The sequence below is a fragment of the Stegostoma tigrinum genome, chromosome 11 (genome assembly GCF_030684315.1).
Source record: "Stegostoma tigrinum isolate sSteTig4 chromosome 11, sSteTig4.hap1, whole genome shotgun sequence".
In the NCBI taxonomy this organism is placed as follows: Eukaryota; Metazoa; Chordata; class Chondrichthyes; order Orectolobiformes; family Stegostomatidae; genus Stegostoma; species Stegostoma tigrinum.
Genome location: NC_081364.1, coordinates 35926166 through 35945873, shown reverse-complemented (window position 1 = coordinate 35945873; position 19708 = coordinate 35926166). Strand labels below are relative to the sequence as shown.

The following is a 19708-nucleotide window of genomic DNA, read 5'->3' as shown; positions in this document are numbered from 1 at the left end:
ATATTGTCTGGTCATCATCACATTGATTTTTGTGTGAGTTTGTCACTATAAAAAAGGAAAGTCACTATAGCTTTACCAGACCATTGGCTGCTCTCATTAATAGTGAGAGACTTCTGGTTGTGGTTTAACCTGAGGGTCACTATGCCTCAGGCAAGGAGAGAGGTTGAGAAGGAGAGTCCTTCATTGTAACCTCACACAGTGTTTACCATATGCAAAACAGTTCCTATGTCTTTTACATTATAACTTCGAAAGAAGTTCATTGACCTTAAATCATCTTTAAAGTTTTCAAGTCATTAAAAGTACTCTAGAAATACTGTAAATTCTAGGATTAATTGCTCCAGTATAACTATATTTTTTTAAACAATTAAAAATTATTTCGCACCACAATGTGTCAACAGGAAACAAAACTGGGGCTCCCTAAACCTGTTAACTATCGAGGAGTATGATGAAACAATGACAATCACTTTGCTACAGAACAGCTTTAACTCTGCAGCACTGCAAATGTGACCCTGTCACTGATCCAAATTGGACTACAGAGCACAATGAAGTTCTTTCAAATGCCTCAAGATCAACAACATGGAATAAAATCACTCTTTAATGGAAAGTTACGTTTTGAAGTGCCCAAGATCCTCAATGGCCTTCCATGGCACATCAAAAAATCAAAGCCAATTTCTTAAAAATTGTGGGATAATAAACACGCCTGTCGAACAACCTAAGGTACTCTCATTCACAGCACAGAATACAAAGGAAGCAATGTTGATGGCAAACTATACAATTACAGCTATCAGCGTCAGGATAAATAGTGCAACAGAACTACAACATCAGGGTTAAAGATTTGACATTCATGCATTTATAACTGGTTTTAAACTTGATGTAACTTACACAACTGCTCTAACTCTCCAGCATTGATTAATACTGAAATCAATGAAAAAAGACTTAAATATGTCATTTTGGCAAGGACATTACAGTGGACCTAGCCAGTATCCATTCAATGTATGCAGAGCTAGCAGTTAGTGATGTCCAACCTGTCATGCTGATTTAATGCCATCCTGTGTACTTGGAGCTCAAAACACCATCTAATGCATACTCTTAATCTGACACAACTGAGCATTCATTTAGTAGTAGGAAGAAAATTTCCTTTCCGCACTACCTAAAGAGATCATCAACTACTTTCAAACATTGTTGCTGATTGATTTGCAAGCTCTTTCCGGCTGAAATTGCAGAAGTGTTTGAGATAATGGGAACTGCAGATGCTGGAGATTCCAAGATAATAAAATGTGAGGCTGGATGAACACAGCAGGCCAAGCAGCATCTCAGGAGCACAAAAGCTGACGTTTCGGGCCTAGACCCTTCATCAGAGAGGGGGATGGGGGGAGGGAACTGGAATAAATAGGGAGAGAGGGGGAGGCGGACCGAAGATGGAGAGTAAAGAAGATAGGTGGAGAGAGTGTAGGTGGGGAGGTAGGGAGGGGATAGGTCAGTCCAGGGAAGACGGACAGGTCAAGGAGGTGGGATGAGGTTAGTAGGTAGCTGGGGGTGCGGCTTGGGGTGGGAGGAAGGAATGGGTGAGAGGAAGAACCGGTTAGGGAGGCAGAGACAGGTTGGACTGGTTTTGGGATGCAGTGGGTGGGGGGGAAGAGCTGGGCTGGTTGTGTGGTGCAGTGGGGGGAGGGGATGAACTGGGCTGGTTTAGGGATGCAGTAGGGGAAGGGGAGATTTTGAAACTGGTGAAGTCCACATTGATACCATATGGCTGCAGGGTTCCCAGGCGGAATATGAGTTGCTGTTCCTGCAACCTTCGGGTGGCATCATTGTGGCAGTGCAGGAGGCCCATGATGGACATGTCATCTAGAGAATGGGAGGGGGAGTGGAAATGGTTTGCGACTGGGAGGTGCAGTTGTTTGTTGCGAACTGAGCGGAGGTGTTCTGCAAAGCGGTCCCCAAGCCTCCGCTTGGTTTCCCCAATGTAGAGGAAGCCGCACCGGGTACAGTGAATGCAGTATACCACATTGGCAGATGTGCAGGTGAACCTCTGCTTAATGTGGAATGTCATCTTGGGGCCTGGGATGGGGGTGAGGGAGGAGGTGTGGGGACAAGTGTAGCATTTCCTGCGGTTGCAGGGGAAGGTGCCGGGTGTGGTGGGGTTGGAGGGCAGTGTGGAGCGAACAAGGGAGTCACGGAGAGAGTGGTCTCTCCGGAAAGCAGACAGGGGAGGGGATGGAAAAATGTCTTGGGTGGTGGAGTCGGATTGTAAATGGCGGAGGTGTCGGAGGATAATGCGTTGTATCCGGAGGTTGGTAGGGTGGTGTGTGAGAACGAGGGGGATCCTCTTGGGGCGGTTGTGGCGGGGGCGGGGTGTGAGGGATGTGTCGCGGGAAATGCGGGAGACGCGGTCAAGGGCGTTCTCGATCACCGTGGGGGGAAAGTTGCGGTCCTTAAAGAACTTGGACATCTGGGATGTGCGGGAGTGGAATGTCTTATCGTGGGAGCAGATGCGGCGGAGGCGGAGGAATTGGGAATAGGGGATGGAATTTTTGCAGGAGGGTGGGTGGGAGGAGGTGTATTCTAGGTAGCTGTGGGAGTCGGTGGGCTTGAAATGGACATCAGTTACAAGCTGGTTGCCTGAGATGGAGACTGAGAGGTCCAGGAAGGTGAGGGATGTGCTGGAGATGGCCCCGGTGAACTGAAGGTTGGGGTGAAAGGTGTTGGTGAAGTGGATGAACTGTTCGAGCTCCTCTGGGGAGCAAGAGGCGGCGCCGATACAGTCATCAATGTACCGGAGGAAGAGGTGGGGTTTGGGGCCTGTGTAGGTGCGGAAGAGGGACTGTTCCACGTAACCTACAAAGAGGCAGGCATAGCTGGGGCCCATGCAGGTGCCCATGGCCACCCCTTTAGTCTGTAGGAAGTGGGAGGAGTCAAAAGAGAAGTTGTTGAGTGTGAGGACGAGTTCAGCTAGGCGGATGAGAGTGTCGGTGGAGGGGGCCTGGTCGGGCCTGCGGGACAGGAAGAAGCGGAGGGCCTTGAGGCCATCTCCATGCGGAATGCAGGTGTACAGGGACTGGACGTCCATGGTGAATATGAGGTGTTGGGGGCCAGGGAATTGGAAGTCCTGGAGGAGGTGGAGGGCGTGGGTGGTGTCACGGACGTAGGTGGGGAGTTCCTGGACCAAAGGGGAGAAAATGGAGTCCAGATAGGTGGAGATGAGTTCGGTGGGGCAGGAGCAGGCTGAGACTATGGGTCGACCAGGGCAGGCAGGTTTGTGGATTTTGGGAAGGAGATAGAAATGGGCCGTGCGGGGTTGGGGAACAATGAGGTTGGAGACTGTGGGTGGGAGGTCCCCTGAGGTGATGAGGTCGTGAATGGTGTTGGAGATGATGGTTTGGTGCTCGGGTGTGGGGTCATGATCGAGGAGGCGGTAGGAGGTGGTGTCGGAGAGTTGGCGTCTGGCCTCGGCGATGTAGAGGTCAGTGCGCCATACTACCACTGCGCCACCCTTGTCTGCGGGTTTGATGGTGAGGTTGGGGTTGGAGCGGAGGGAGCGGAGGGCTGCCCGTTCTGCGGGGGAGAGGTTGGAGTGGGTGAGAGGGGTGGAGAGGTTGAGGCGGTTAATGTCTTGACGGCAGTTGGAGATGAAGAGGTCGAGGGAGGGTAGGAGGCCTGGGGGTGGTGTCCAGGAGGAGGACTTGTGTTGGAAGCGAGTGAAGGGGTCAGTGGAAGGAGGGTTGGGTTCCCGGTTGAAGAAGTAGGCATGGAGGCGAAGACGGCGGAAAAACTGCTCTATGTCCGACCGTGACTGGTATTCGTTGATGTGTGGTTGTAGGGGGACAAAGGTGAGCCCCTTGCTAAGGACTGACCGTTCGTCCTCAGTCAGTGGGAGGTCTGGGGGGATGGTGAAGATGCGGCAGGGCTCAGTGTGGCTGTCTCCTCTGGGGTTGCAGGCTGTGGAGGTGGTGGGCGGAGCGATGAGGTCGTCGGCCATGGGCGGGGTTCCGTCGGTCGTGGGCGGGGTTCCGTCGGCCATGGGCGGGATTTCGTCGGCGTCGGCCGTGGGTGGGGTTCCGCCGGCGTCGGCCGTGGGCGGGGTTCCGTCGGCGTCGGCCGTGGGCGGGGTTGCGTCGGCGGTTGGAGGATCGGGGTGGGCGGCAGCAGCTGAGGTGAGGGTGGTGTGTGGGCTGTAGTACCTGGACGTGGAGGTAGTGACTGCAGCAGCGGTTCCGGAAGTTCTGTGGCCGGCGGAGGCGGATGTGACGTCATCGGTGGGGTCTCCGGCCATGTCCTCATGGTCAATGGCGGCGGGTGCATGGTGGGGGAGGGGCAGGGACAGAGTCGGGATTTGGGAGGCGCAGGAATCCTCTGGTGGGTGGCAGGGGCCCATGAGTTGGTTGTACTTACGATTTTTGGTGTCCAGTAAAGCTGAGTGGAACTGGGTGTTCAGTCTGTGGATCCTGCGGAGGATAAAAAACAGCAGGGGTCCTTTGCAGGTCTGGGAGAGGGAGGCTCTGAGCTGGGGCAGGCTGGATTGCAGTGCCTGGAGGTGCCGGCACATGGCTGCGAGTGTCCCTCCCTACCTCCCCACCTACACTCTCTCCACCTATCTTCTTTACTCTCCATCTTCGGTCCGCCTCCCCCTCTCTCCCTATTTATTCCAGTTCCCTCCCCCCATCCCCCTCTCTGATGAAGGGTCTAGGCCCGAAACGTCAGCTTTTGTGCTCCTGAGATGCTGCTTGGCCTGCTGTGTTCATCCAGCCTCACATTTTATTATCTTGCAGAAGTGTTTGTTAGTTTTCTGAGTTCTTTGTCCTTTTTTTTGTACATAGGACATACCTGGCTAATTTTCCACCTTGTCAAGTAGATGCCAGTGTTGGAGCTGTGCTGGATCAGGAATGTGGCATTTTCTGCAGCGCAAGTCTTCAGTACTATTGCCAGAATGCTGTTAGAGCCCATAGCCTTTGCAGAATCTAGTGCATTCAACTGTTTCTTCATATCCTTTGGAGCTAATTTAATTCGCTAAAGACTGGCAACCTGATGCTGGGTACCTCGTGCGAGGCTAAGATGGATCAGCCACTTGGCAGTTCTGGCTGAAGATTGTTGTAAACACTTCAGCCATTTTCACTCATGTGCTGGGCTCTTCCTTTGCTGAGTTGTTTAATTGTCTGCCACTATTCACAACTGCAGAGTTCAGATCTGATCTATTGAGTGGGTTCACTGAGTTCTAGCTAGCACTTGCTGCTTATACTTCAGCATGCAAGTACTTGTGTTCACACAAAGCGCACTGTAACCAAAAGCATTTCAAACACACATCCAACCCCACCACACCCGGCACCTTCCCCTGCAACCGCAGGAAATGCTACACTTGTCCCCACACCTCCTCCCTCACCCCTATCCCAGGCCCCAAGATGACATTCCACATTAAGCAGAGGTTCACTTGCACATCTGCCAATGTGGTATACTGCATCCACTGTACCCGGTGCGGCTTCCTCTACATTGGGGAAACCAAGCGGAGGATTGGGGACCGCTTTGCAGAACACCTCCGCTCAGTTCGCAACAAACAACTGCACCTCCCAGTCGCAAACCATTTCCACTCCCCCTCCCATTCTCTAGATGACATGTCCATCATGGGCCTCCTGCACTGCCACAATGATGCCACCCGAAGGTTGCAGGAACAGCAACTCATATTCCGCCTGGGAACCCTGCAGCCATATGGTATCAATGTGGACTTCACCAGTTTCAAAATCTCCCCTTCCCCTACTGCATCCCTAAACCAGCCCAGTTCGTCCCCTCCCCCCACTGCACCACACAACCAGCCCAGCTCTTCCCCCCCACCCACTGCATCCCAAAACCAGTCCAACCTGTCTCTGCCTCCCTAACCGGTTCTTCCTCTCACCCATCCCTTCCTCCCACCCCAAGCCGCACCCCCAGCTACCTACTAACCTCATCCCACCTCCTTGACCTGTCCGTCTTCCCTGGACTGACCTATCCCCTCCCTACCTCCCCACCTATACTCTCTCCACCTATCTTCTTTACTCTCCATCTTCGGTCCGCCTCCCCCTCTCTCCCTATTTATTCCAGTTCCCTCTCCCCATCCCCCTCTCTGATGAAGGGTCTCGGCCCGAAACGTCAGCTTTTGTGCTCCTGAGATGCTGCTTGGCCTGCTGTGTTCATCCAGCCTCACATTTTATTATCTTCAAACACACATTCACCTGTTAGTGAGGGACCACATGCTGTGAATAGTCAGTATCCTGATTACTCGGTGACAATGTCTATCCTTTGATGACATAATTATGAAATCAATACATAATCTTTTTCAATTTCAATTAAAGAGTTTTGTCGACTGAGATTTATGGTGTTCAGTCCACCACAGCATGGAATGAGTTTTCTGACACAACTTTCTGCTTTTCAGATGCAGCAATCTAAGTACAATCCCTACCACTGTAGTATTACAGCCTCTCCATCAAGGCCTCTCCCACATTAATCCAAACCGTATATGTTGAATTGCCTGTCTTCACAATTACTGTCCCGTCGGCATCCCAGCATCCTGCCTCCAATCTCAACAACTACCAGCTTCCGTAACACAGGGGAGGGTCCTGCTAGCACCCTTTCACTTTCAGTAAACAGATCACAAGGACTCATCCTAACCCATTTCCGTGTTGACCCTGATCGTGCTTTGGCTGACTGTGTCCAACCCCCTGGGCAGAGCTGGATGCTACCCTTTACTGTTGCGGAAGTTCTGATTGATGATGTTCCTCCTGGCCTTGGCTAAGGCCTAGTCCCCACAGACTTGGAAGCACGGCCACTTCTTGTTACTTCAGGGCGTAGGAGATTGAGGAGGATCTTATAGTATAAGATCATAAGAGGCATGGATACAGTGAATGCACTCAATCTTTTTCCTAGGGTTGTGGAAGAGGACTAGATGGTATCAGTTTAAGCTAAGGGGAGAAAGAATACATGGGAACCTGAGGGGCAACTTTTTTGCACAAAAGGTCGAACACATAAGAAATGAGCTGCCAGCGGAAGTGGTTGAGGTGCGTACATTAACAACATTTAAAAGGCTTTTGGACAAATACATGGATAGGAAAGTTCAGAAGGATATGGGCCAAGTGCAGGGGAATGGTGTTAGTGTGATTGGACATTTCAGTTGACACAGATCAGTTTGAGCCAAAGGGCCAGTCTCTGAACTGTAGACTCTATGGCTGAAGCACATGCTGTGTGTTTGCTACATAAGCTGCTGGCACATGGCATAGCTGTGACATTGATGTAACACAGTGACATACAGGAACATGGCCACCCCCTTTGACAGATCATCATTAGCAACCGGCTGCCTGGTTATGTGCCTGTGCCGAATGGAAAGACAGAAGCGCCGTGAGCTTTTACGTTCCAAATAAGGCAGCAACAGTACAAAAAGGCAAAGCAAAAATGTCGTGAGCACGCAAGTCGACGTAAAGTCAGTGAGTGCTAAGACAGCAAACAAAGAGCCCGTAAAATGCAGCCAGGTCCAATCCATAAGATAGGTGTCTGATCCACACACATGGTGACATTGCAGCAGCATTGTAATATACAGTGCAGGTGCCCTCTAAAGTGCAGCAGTGGAGGACTGTATTATAAATTAATCCAGAATGTGACATGATGATATGGTGAAGCTGGTGTATGCCCAATGCCAACCTCTGTGGTTGGAGGATGCAGGGAACGTAATCCATGATTTTGGAGAATGCTGCCCAAGATGGGAGCCCAGAGGAGTAAATGGTGAGCTGGAACTGCTAGGCACCTGCTCTGACTTCATGTCAGCAATTGCCACCGTCTAGTTTCCGTCCACTGTGTGGGAGAATAGGAAACTGCACACAGATGTGGTAACATCAGGCACTACTGCTATGTGAGGGCATGCAAAAAGGCCTTTCACTGCTCATGAATGAGATTCTCACCACGTAAGTCAAACCTTGGATGGAAAATTGGATTTTATTTTCTCAATGTCAAGAGCCTCACTTTTGCAATCTTGCATATTTTCCCAACATGATCAAGGACAGGGAAAACCCAGCCCATGGTTGCTGAGTACACAGGCCTTGGCTACGTTAAATAATATGAACATGATCAAAGACATTGGTTAACAGGAGTAACAATGTCCTCATGTCTGTGGTTAAATACATTCTCAGCAACAGTCAAAGAAACCATTAACTCCAAAGTTCAGTTCAAAAGCCACAATGAGCAATACTGAGTGGTATTGGCAGTTGCAAGAATGGAAACCTGAATAATGGCTGTAAAATTATCTACCAACAGAAAGGTGATAGATCACAACATCCCCCTGGTTATGAGCAATTTTATTGAGCTACTGTTAATAAACTTATATGGAACACCTCTGTGTCATGTACGGGTTGATCAGTTATTGATGGATTAGTGTGCAACTGCGAATCAAAATTTGTTAATATAAAATTAGTCATTGTTGTATATCATGCATGTTTATTTAACATAAACAAGATACTACTATTTCTGCAATAAAAGCAATTTTGACAATGAACACACTGGAACCATTTAGCCAAGTGGAGGATTTTTTAAAAAATATACATTGACGGTTGCAATCCCATTTTGTTAAGATAATGTTCAAATTTAATCAGAGATCTTTCACCCAAATGGATATTATGATCTAATCCAGATATTATCTACTTTCCAAAAATGAACTTTTGTCCCTAACAAACAACTAAAATTTATTGAATGGCAGTTTTGTATGCTGTAAGTTCAGTGTCTATTTATTCATTTGCTGCAACCACTGGAATGATTATGGGAGCAGACAACTCAAGTCGACATTAATACTTCTATTATATTTGACTTTTAAGAGAACAGTCACATAATAATCAGTCTTATTCCGGTCACAAATGCTCTTTGCATAATATTTCTGGTGCTATCTGCATTCATTTCCAGCATCATAAAAGTAAGCCCTCCAAATGTTTATTGTTTCCCAATGCACCAGCATCAAGTATAATTACTGAGTTTCACACCTCAAGTATCACACGCTGTCCTTGCTTCTAATTTCTGATGACTATTATGTCCAGCAAGGCAGCCTTTTATAGGAACTAAGTGAAATCATTATGAGACCGTGAGGTTATCACATAGTTTAAACATTGGGTATTACATTGAATATGGAGCACTGAAGCTTGCCATTTGGCCAAGATTTATGCTAGTGTTTAATGTTACACCTCAGCCTCCTACCAATATATTTACTCCATCACACCCAATCAACATGCCCTTAAATTCATTTCTGTCCCAAGTACGAACCTAACTGAAGTAACCCAAAAGTATAACCAGCCAATGAAGGATATATAGCCTGCAACTAATGCTTCTTAGCTGATTTTGCTTTGTAAAAAGATCCACACTTGGCTGCCAAATCTTAAGTGTGATCCTTGTGCAAACAGCTGCAAACTGAATGCAAAACTGGCAAGATTCACAAGAGTGGCAGATGCTTACAGCTGCCATTCAATGGTTCGCATCAGATTTACGTATTGATTGCAGTCATCGTGGGCACAATGATATGAGTGTGAGTCATGTGCAATGTAAAAACTACAACAACAGATGTCATGAACCATCAATCTTTGTTGAAGCTAGTTACACTTATATGCAATTCAAGTACTCAAAATCAACCTGAGTAACATTTTACATTATTTTGCAAATTCTCTGACATGAAGGGGAATAATCTATTTTTTTTGTGGAAATATAAAGGGTATTGTTGTCCTATATCAACAAAATTAGCAGCATATTTGAGGATTGCATATAACAGATGCAAAGGGTTTTTTTGTTCTGGCTATCATTACATTAAACAGCTACTGCTCACTACCATGTTAATTCTCCTCCTTGTGTTCAATAAACTTTCCCAATTAGATGAAGCCATTGTAAATTGTGAATGAAATTTGTGAACAGTAGTTCAAGCGCAGATTCTTGTCAACACCACTTCCCACCCGTCTGAATAGTTATACTTAACCTTTATTCTGTTTCCTGTTTTGTAACCAATTTCCAACAATTCTGCTATTTGGCCCGGGCCTCCCACTGTTTTGATCTTGGTCATGAATACATGATACAGGGCTTCATTGAAGGTCACTTGAAGATTTAAATCTACCACAAGCGTATTATCCTCGTCTACATTTTTCTGTTGCTGTGTATTGCAGTATGGGTAGAAAAAAGTGTTAACAAACTTTTTAAAATACAGTTTATCTCAAAAAGAACAAATATTAAATAACTTACCCTAATGGGGCTTCTGGCCAAACTGACTAAGTTTCAACGATTTCACTGTAAAACAGAAATAGAAAAATGGAAGCGATGTGGTTAATAAAAACATACATACTTTGACAGGGATAATGGGAACTGCAGATGCTGGAGAATTCCAAGATAATAAAATGTGAGGCTGGATGAACACAGCAGGCCAAGCAGCATCTCAGGAGCACAAAAGCTGACGTTTCGGGCCTAGACCCTTCATCAGAGAGGGGGATGGGGGGAGGGAACTGGAATAAATAGGGAGAGAGGGGGAGGCGGACCGAAGATGGAGAGTAAAGAAGATAGGTGGAGAGAGTGTAGGTGGGGAGGTAGGGAGGGGATAGGTCAGTCCAGGGAAGACGGACAGGTCAAGGAGGTGGGATGAGGTTAGTAGGTAGCTGGGGGTGAGGCTTGGGGTGGGAGGAAGAACCGGTTAGGGAGGCAGAGACAGGTTGGACTGGTTTTGGGATGCAGTGGGTGGGGGGGAAGAGCTGGGCTGGTTGTGTCCAGTTCCCTCTCCCCATCCCCCTCTCTGATGAAGGGTCTAGGCCCGAAAAGTCAGCTTTTGTGCTCCTGAGATGCTGCTTGGCCTGCTGTGTTCATCCAGCCTCACATTTTATTATCATACTTTGACAGGTTTCACTTTCATATGATACACGGCATACACAAAATGTCCTTAAATTATACCCACCAACTGTTGCAATGCACCAAACAATTGATGATTAAAGTGCAATCATATTGAATCAAAAATAAATCATCTGTAACGCATAAATGTTTTTGCTCATGCGTTATTAAAGCATTCAAAGTAATGCTGACATTATGTGGCATCGTTGCTCGCACTGGACTTCATGAAATCCAATGAAGTCTCATAGACAGGGTCATGTCATAGCCAACTGTTGGCCTGAAATTTGGGACCAACCACTGGGAGTTGCTCTTATATCAAAATCTTCAATAATGCAACAAATTTCAGTGTAAAAGCTTCAAATATGAAGTATTGTTTTATCAGGTCTTCGGTTAAATCTCAGAGATAGCAAGAACTACAGATGTTGGAGTCAGAGATAACACAGCGTGGAGCTGGAGGAACACAGCATGCCAGGCAGCATCAGAGGAGCAGGAAAGTTGATGTTTCGGGTCGGGACCCTTCTTCATTTCAAAACATTAACTTTCCTGCTGTGTTCCTCCAGCATCAGCATCAGTACCTGGTGCTATGATGTTGTGGCCATAACAGAGACATGGGTTTCTCATGGGCAGGAATGGTTGCTGAATGTTCCAGGGTTTAGAACATTTAAAAAGAATAGGGAGGGGGGAAAAAGACGAGGGGGTGTAGCACTACTAATCAGAGAGGGTATCACAGCTACAGAAGCTTCCATTGTCGAGGAAGATCTGCCTACCGAGTCAGTATGGGTGGAAATTAGGAACAGCAAGGGAGTAGTCACCTCGTTAGGGGTTTACTACAGGCCCCTCAATAGCAGCAGGGAGATTGGAGAAAGCATAGGTCGGCAGATTTTGGAAAAGTGCGGACGTAGTAAGGTTGTTGTAATGGGTGACTTTAACTTTCCTAATATTGATTGGAACCTCCTTCGAGCAGAAGATTTGAATGGAGCTGTTTTTGTAAGGTGTGTTCAGGAGGGTTTCCTAACTCAGTACGTTGACAGACCGACGAGGGGAGAGGCCATTCTAGACTTGGTGCTCGGAAACGAGCCAGGGCAGGTATCAGATCTTGTGGTGGGGGAGCACTTTGGTGATAGTGACCATAACTGCCTCACATTCTACATAGCTATGGAGAAGGAGAGGATTAGGCAAAATGGGAGGATATTTAATTGGGGAAGAGGAAACTATGACGCGATTTGACATGAGTTAGGAAGCATGGACTGGGAGCAATTGTTCCATGGTAAGGGCACTATAGACATGTGGAGACTGTTTAAGGAACAGTTGTTGTGAGTGATGAGTAAATATGTCCCTCTGAGACAGGCAAGAAGGGGTAAGATAAAGGAACCTTGGATGACGAGAGCGGTGGAGCTTCTTGTGAAAAGGAAGAAGGTGGCTTACATAAGGTGGAGGAAGCTAGGGTCAAGTTCAGCTAGAGAGGATTACTCGCAGGCAAGGAAGGAGCTCAAAAATGGTCTGAGGAGAGCCTGGAGGGGGCACAAGATTGGCTTGGCAGAACGAATTAGGGAAAACACAAAGGCATTTTACACTTATGTGAGGAATAAGCGAATGGTCAAAGAAAGAGTAGGGCCGATCAGGGATAGCATAGGGAACTTGTGTGTGGAGTCTGAGGAGGTAGGGGAAGCCCTAAATGAGTTTTTTGCTTCTGTCTTTACGAAAGAAACAAACTTTGTAGTGAATGAAACCTTTGAAGAGCAGGTGTGCATGCTGGAATGGATAGAGATAGAGGAAGCTGATGTGCTGAAAATTTTGTCAAACATTAAGATTGACAAGTCGCCAGGCCCGGACCAGATTTGTCCTCGGCTGCTTTGGGAAGCGAGAAATGCAATTGCTTCACCACTTGCGAGGATCTTTGCATCCTCGCTCTCCACTGGAGTCGTACCTGAGGACTGGAGAGAGGCAAATGTAATTCCTCTCTTCAAGAAAGGAAATAGGGAAATCCCCGGCAATTACAGACCAGTAAGTCTCACGTCTGTCGTCTGCAAGGTGTTAGAAAGGATTCTGAGGGATAGGATTTATGACCATCTGGAAGAGCATGGCTTGATCAAATGCAGTCAACACGGCTTTGTGAGGGGCAGGTCATGCCTCACAAACCTTATCGAGTTTTTTGAGGATGTGACTAGAAAAGTTGATGAGGGTCCAGCTGTGGATGTGGTGTTTATGGACTTCAGTAAGGCATTTGATAAGGTTCCCCATGGTAGACTCATTCAGAAGGTCAGGAGGAATGGGATACTGGGGAGCTTAGCTGTCTGGGTACAGAATTGGCTGGCCAACAGAAGGCAGCGACTGGTAGTAGAAGGAAAATATTCTGCCTGGAAGTCAGGGGTGAGTGGTGTTCCACAGGGATCTGTCCTTGGACCTCTACTGTTTGTAATTTTTATTAATGACTTGGATGAGGGGATTGAAGGATGTGTCAGCAAGTTTGCAGACGACACAAAGGTTGGAGGTGTTGTTGACAGTATAGAGGGCTGTTGTAGGCTGCAGCGGGATATTGACAGGATGCAGAGATGGGCTGAGAGGTGGCAGATGGAGTTCAACCTGGATAAATGCGAGGTGATGCATTTTGGAAGGTCGAATTTGAAAGCTCAGTACAGGATTAAGGATAGGATTCTTGGCAGTGTGGAGGAACAGAGGGGTCTTGGTGTGCAGATACATAGATCCCTTAAAATGGCCACCCAAGTGGACAGGGTCGTTAAGAAAGCATATGGTGTTTTGGCTTTCATTAACAGGGGGATTGAGTTTTAGAGTCGTGAGATCTTGTTGCAGCTCTATAAAACTTTGATTAGACCGCACTTGGAATACTGCGTCCAGTTCTGGGCGCCCTATTATAGGAAAGATGTGGATGCTTTGGAGAGGGTTCAGAGGAGGTTTACCAGGATGCTGCCTGGACTGGAGGGCTTATCTTATGAAGAGAGGTTGACTGAGCTCGGACTTTTATCATTGGAGAAAAGGAGGAGGAGAGGGGACCTAATTGAGGTATACAAGATAATGAAAGGCATAGATAGAGTTGATAGCCAGAGACTATTTCCCAGGGCAGAAATGGGTAACACAAGGGGTCATAGTTTTAAGCTGGTTGGAGGAAAGTATAGAGGGGATGTCAGAGGCGGGTTCTTTACACAGAGAGTTGTGAGAGCATGGAATGCGTTGCCAGCAGCAGTTGTGGAAGCCAGGTCATTGGGGTCATTTAAGAGACTGCTGGACATGCATATGGTCACAGAAATTTGAGGGTGCAAACATGAGGATCAATGGTCGGCACAATATCGTGGGCTGAAGGCACTGTTCTATGCTGTACTGTTCTATGTTCTAAATGCTGGAGATCAAAGCGGGTCAGACAGAGTCCACGGAGGGAGAGCAAGCTAACATTTCGAGTCAAGATGACTCTTCATCAGAGCTGAAGTAGAGTGTGGGGGGGACAGCATTTATGCTATAGTTTAAGGGTGAGGGATGAGGTTAGTAGGTGTAGGGTGCTGATGGAGAAAAAGATGTTGATAGTTCAGATTAAGTGATTGGAATGCGAGAATGGCAGAACAATGGAGTGTCTCCTGCCAGACTTGAAGGACAGTAAGTGGAATGGGGGGAATGGAAGGACTTGATAACAAGCTAAAAGAAAGGGAAGAAATGGGAGTTGGTTCTAATTTGAAGGTGTTAAGCTTAGTATTAAGTCCAGAAAGCTGTGAGGTGCTAGTCTGAAGATGAGAAGTTGTTCCTCCAGTTTGCACTGTGATTCGCTGGAACACTGCAGCATGCCGAGGACGGGCATGTGGGCACGCAGGCAGGATGCTGTGTAAAAATGACCTGCCAAGGGAAGGTTGGGGTCATGCTTACACACAGACCAGAGATGTTCCACGAAGCAGTCACCCAGTACGCATTTAGTTTCTCCAACGTACAGTAAGCTTCATTGGATGCAGCAGATACAATACACAAGATTGGAGGATGTACAAGTGAAATGCTGCTTCACCTGGAAAGACTGTTTAGGCCTATTGCCTAATAACAACATGTCATTTTCTGCTTGGGGGTCCTGCAGCCCTCCTGACTCAATATCGAGTTTAATCATTTTCGGGCCTAAACTCTCTCACATGCTAGCCCCCAATCCCATCCAGTAGGCCTTGTTATCACATATCCTGCCATTTCACACTACCTATTGTTAGTCACTAACAGTCCCCATTAACAACTGTTCACCCGCCTAGCCAGAGTGTGATCTACTCCTTTGTCTATCCAACTGCTCTCCTCTCTCTTTGTGCTCTATTCTTTTTCCTATCGTTTATTCCTACCCCATTCCCTTATTTTCTCCATATAAATGGGCACTTTCCCAGCAGTTCAGAGGAAGGGTCACTGGATCCAAAACTTTAACTCTGATTTTTTTCTTCACAGATGCTGCCAGACCAGCCCATGGTGGTTGGGGACTGGACTTGGGAGTCCCAGAGGAACAATCCATGCAAAATGCAGACAGGGGAGTGAGGGGAAGATGTATTTTGGTGGTGGTTTTCTGCTGGAGTTGTTTGAAATGGTGGAGAATGATCCTTTGAATGCGGAGGCCAGTGGGATGAAAAGTGAGGACAAGGGGAATCCGATCATGCTATTGTGAGTGATGGGAAGGGGCAAAAGCAGAAGCACAGATGATAGGGTGGATGTGTTGGGGACCCTGTCAACCACAGTGGGTGGGAAACCACAGTCATAGAAGAAACAAGCCATATCAGCAGCACTGTTTTGGAAGGTGGCATCATCCAAACAGATGCAACATAGGCAAAGGAACTGGGAGAATAGGATGGAGTCCTTGCAGGACATGTGGTGTCACAAGCTGTAGTGAAGGTAGCGATGGGAGTCAGCGGCTTTGTCGTGTATGGCAGTGGACAGTTTATTCCCCGAAATGGAGACAGAGAGGTCAAGGAAAGGAAAGGCAGTGTCGGAAATGGATGGTGGGAAAGTTATGCAGGGGTGAAAATTGGAAGCAAAATGAACAAGACTTTCAAAGTCCGGGCAGGAGCATGAAGTGGCATCAAATCAGTCATTAATGTACTGAAGAAAGAATTGTGGGAGGGTGCCAGCATAAGGCTGAAACAAGGATTGTTCCACATGCTCCACAAAGATGAAAGTATAACTGGGACCCATGTGGGAGCCCATAACCACTCCTTTGACTTAGCCGAAAGGAGATGAATTAAAGGAGAAATTGTCCAGCGAGAAAGCAAGTTCAGGCAAGCAAAGGAGAGTGGTGATGGATGCAGATTGTTCAGGCCTCTGGTTGAGGGAGAAGCTGAGAGCTCTCACACCATCTTGGTAGGAAATGGAGGTACAGAAGGGCTGGACATCCTTGGTGAACAGGAGGCAGTTAGGGCTAGGGAACTGGAAATTATCAACATGGGAAGAGCATCAGAGTAATCGTGGATATAGGCTGGCAGGGTCTGGACAAGTGGAGACAATGTGGAGTCAAGGTAGGAGGAAATGAGTTCGGTGGGGCAGGAACAGGTTGATACAAGGGGCCTACTGTGGCATTGTAGTTTGTGGATTTTGGAAAGGAAGTACAAGCTGGCTGTCTGGAGTTGGCATACTACTAGGTTGGAGGCAGTGGGGGTAATATCTCCAGAGATAATGAGATCGGTGACAATCCTGGCAACAATGGATTGATGCTCGGATGTGGGGACATGGTGGGATGACAGGTACTGTTGCTGTTGAAATGGTGCCCCTTGTTCAAAATTTAACTTGTTGCCTCCCCAATGAAGACATGATGCAAAGTCCATTCGGCCCATAGGGACCTTGCCTGGGATTGTGTTGGACGTCACTGGATTGAAGAATACTGTGATTATCTTTTTGCCAGGAATGGAAGGTTTGTGTCATAAGGTCAGATTGGATTGACTGACAGCTTTTTCCACTGGTGTATAGGAGGCTGAGATGTGAACGTTGAGGTTTATAAAATCATTAAGGGCATACAAATTCCAAGATGAGGTGGAATATTTTTCAGGTGAGAAGAGAAAGATTTAAGAAAAAACACGAGGGGCAATTTACACAGAGAGTGGCTCGTGTAAGAAATAAACTTCCAGAGGAAGTGGTGGATGCAGGTGCAGTTACAATATTTAACAGATGTTGAGGTAAATTGATGAATAAGAAATGTTTGGAGGGATGTGGGTCAAGCACAGGCGGATTAGAGGAGTTTGGTTTGGGATTATGAGTGGCATGGATTGGTTGGATTGAAGGATCCGTTTCCATGCTGTATGATTCCGTGACTCTCTGTGAGCAAGGATATGGGTCAACAGTTAGTCCTTGCTCTTCAAGTGTGTTTGTGTGAATATAATTGTCTTTCAAGTGTTTAGAAGAGATTGCAATTTCAATATTTAAGACAAATTTTCGCAGAAGATGAAGCCGTCCACAGAATGCGCGCAGTCGCTTATTGTAGAACTATCTACCTTAGAGATTTTCCCATACAACCTCTTTGATGCCACTTGGATGTGTCTGTAAAATTGATTCAAATTATGCACAGAGAATATTCTGCTGGAAAGAAGGATGCAGTCTTTCATTATTTATTGTTCTATTCCCATTTGCAAGACTTTCACTTTCTGTCATGGATGGAGGATTACGGTGTTTTTATTCACAGGAATTCATATGGATGCAGTACAGACCACACAAAGTTTGCGCCATTCTGAAATAGTCACATTGATTATTAAAGGGTAGTGCTGAGTGGGATTTAAGTGCAGAGCTGTGCGTGTGGTAAAATGCAAATATTTTTGTATTTTTAAACTCAAGATTATCACAATCTAGTGGCAATTCTCATTAAGAAAATGACTGAAACAGGATTTCTGATTAAACTTGTATGCTCGTGAATGAACAGAAGCTGATCAAAAGTATGCCATGGTTTCAGAGATTTGGTCGTCAGCTATAGTTCACGAAAATGGGTTTGAATGCAGAGCTCTTTTCAATCTTGCAAAGATTCAAACAGTTTTGCTTACAATTGTATACCAAGTTAATGTATTTTGCACAATACAATACAGCCCAGGAACAGACCCTTCAGGCCACCACACCTGTGCTGTTTCCTAACTCTTATTTGGACCCAAAACTTATTGCCCATACATGATTTATATCCCTCTGTTTGCCTCCTGTTTATAAATCCAGCATGATACACCCAAAACTTTGCTAATGTGCCTGCTTCCACCACCTCCACAGGCACTGTGTTCCAGGCACCCAACGCCTTCTGTGTAAAATATTTTCCATGCACTTCTCCCCTAAACATGTCCCCTCTCACCATGAACCTGTGCCCTCTTGTAGTTGATCTTTCCACCCTGGGAAAAAACCTTTGACTATCCATCCTATCCATGCCTCTCACAGACCTCTAACAAGGTGCCCATCAGCCTCCATCTTTCCAGTGAAAACAATCCATGTTTAGCCAACCTCTCCTCATAACAGAAATCCTCCAGACTAGGCAACATCCTCTCTGAACCCGCTCCAAAAGCATCCATGTCCTTGGACGACCAGAACTGCATGCAATGTTCCAAATGTGACCTAACTAAAGTTTTGCATAGCTGTAACATAACTTGCCAATGTCTATTTCAGATGCCCTGGCCAATGAAGGCAGTCATATTGTTTGCCTTCTTGACCACCGTATCCACCTGTATTGCCACTTTCAGGGATCTGTGGACCTGTACACCCAGCTCCCACCGTGTGTCAATGCTCCTTAAGGTTCTGCCATTTATTGCACAATTCACACCTGAATTTTATCTTCCAAATCAACTCAATCTGCCATTTCTCATCTGCAAATCTATCTGTCTCCTACTGCATCCTTTGACAGTCCTGCCAATCCTGGCATCATCTGCAAACTTACTGATCAGACCACCTACATTTTCACCAGATCATTTAAATATATTACAAACAACAAAGGTCGCAGCACTGATCCCTGAAGAACATCACAAATTTCTGATCTCCATTCCCTCCTAACTCCCCATTTTGAGCTCCTTTCTACTTTTTCCACATTCTTCAAGGGCTTTGTTTTTAATTGCTCAACTTTAGGTATCCTTCGTTTTTTTGGATAAGTTGATAATTCCCCCTGTCATCCAAGTTTCCTGAGCTTTCAGTCCTTCATTTTCACAGGAACATGTCCATCCTGCACACTAATCAACTGGTCTTTAAAAGAGTCCCAGTGTGTCAGATGCGGATTTACCCTCAAACAGTCACTCCCAATCCACATTCTCCAACTCTTGCCTAGTTCACTTGTAGTTGGCCTTCCCCCACCTGAGCAGCTTCATCTGAGGTCTATTCTTGTCCTTATCCAAAAGTATCCAAACATTTGGGGAATTATGGTCCCTAGGGCCTGTACTGCGCTGTAATGTTCTATGTTCTATTCCCAAAATGTTCTCTCACTGAAACTGGCCGACCTCAAATCCCAATACCAGATCCAACATGGTCCTCTCCCTCAGCAGACTACACTCATACAGTTTCAAAAAAACCCTCTTGGACACACCAAACAAATTGTTTCCCATCAAACCTCTGGCAATGAGGTGGCCCAGTCAACAGTTGGGAAGTTAAAATCACGCACCACAACAACCTTGCTATTTTCAAATCTTTGCAGATTCTTACCACATATTTCTTCCTCTATCTCCCACTGGCAGCTGGGAGGTCTGTAGTATAATCCCAACCTTGCGACTGCACACTTCCTTTACTGAGCTCTACACATAATGCCTTCCTGCAAGATCCCTGCAAGATCAACACAGCTCTGATATGCTCCCTAACCAGTAATACAACTCCCCCACCTCTTTTGATCCCTCCTCTGTGTCACCTGAAACATTGATTTCCTGGAACATTCAGCTGCTAATCCGGTCCCTTTTTC

The 19708-nt window shown here is 46.6% G+C and overlaps 1 protein-coding gene across 11 annotated transcripts in view; it reads right to left on the bottom strand.

Annotated features, from left to right (window-relative positions):
• The window catches only part of chl1b (cell adhesion molecule L1-like b), an 818676-nt gene that overhangs the window by 639555 nt on the left and 159413 nt on the right, over nucleotides 1–19708 (bottom strand). For all 11 annotated transcript variants that reach the window (XM_059649905.1, XM_059649903.1, XM_059649914.1 and 8 more), the window contains one exon: nucleotides 10222–10266. The gene's annotated coding sequence lies outside the window, so the exon portion shown is untranslated. Of the gene's footprint in view, nucleotides 1–10221; nucleotides 10267–19708 lie in introns of those variants that run through there.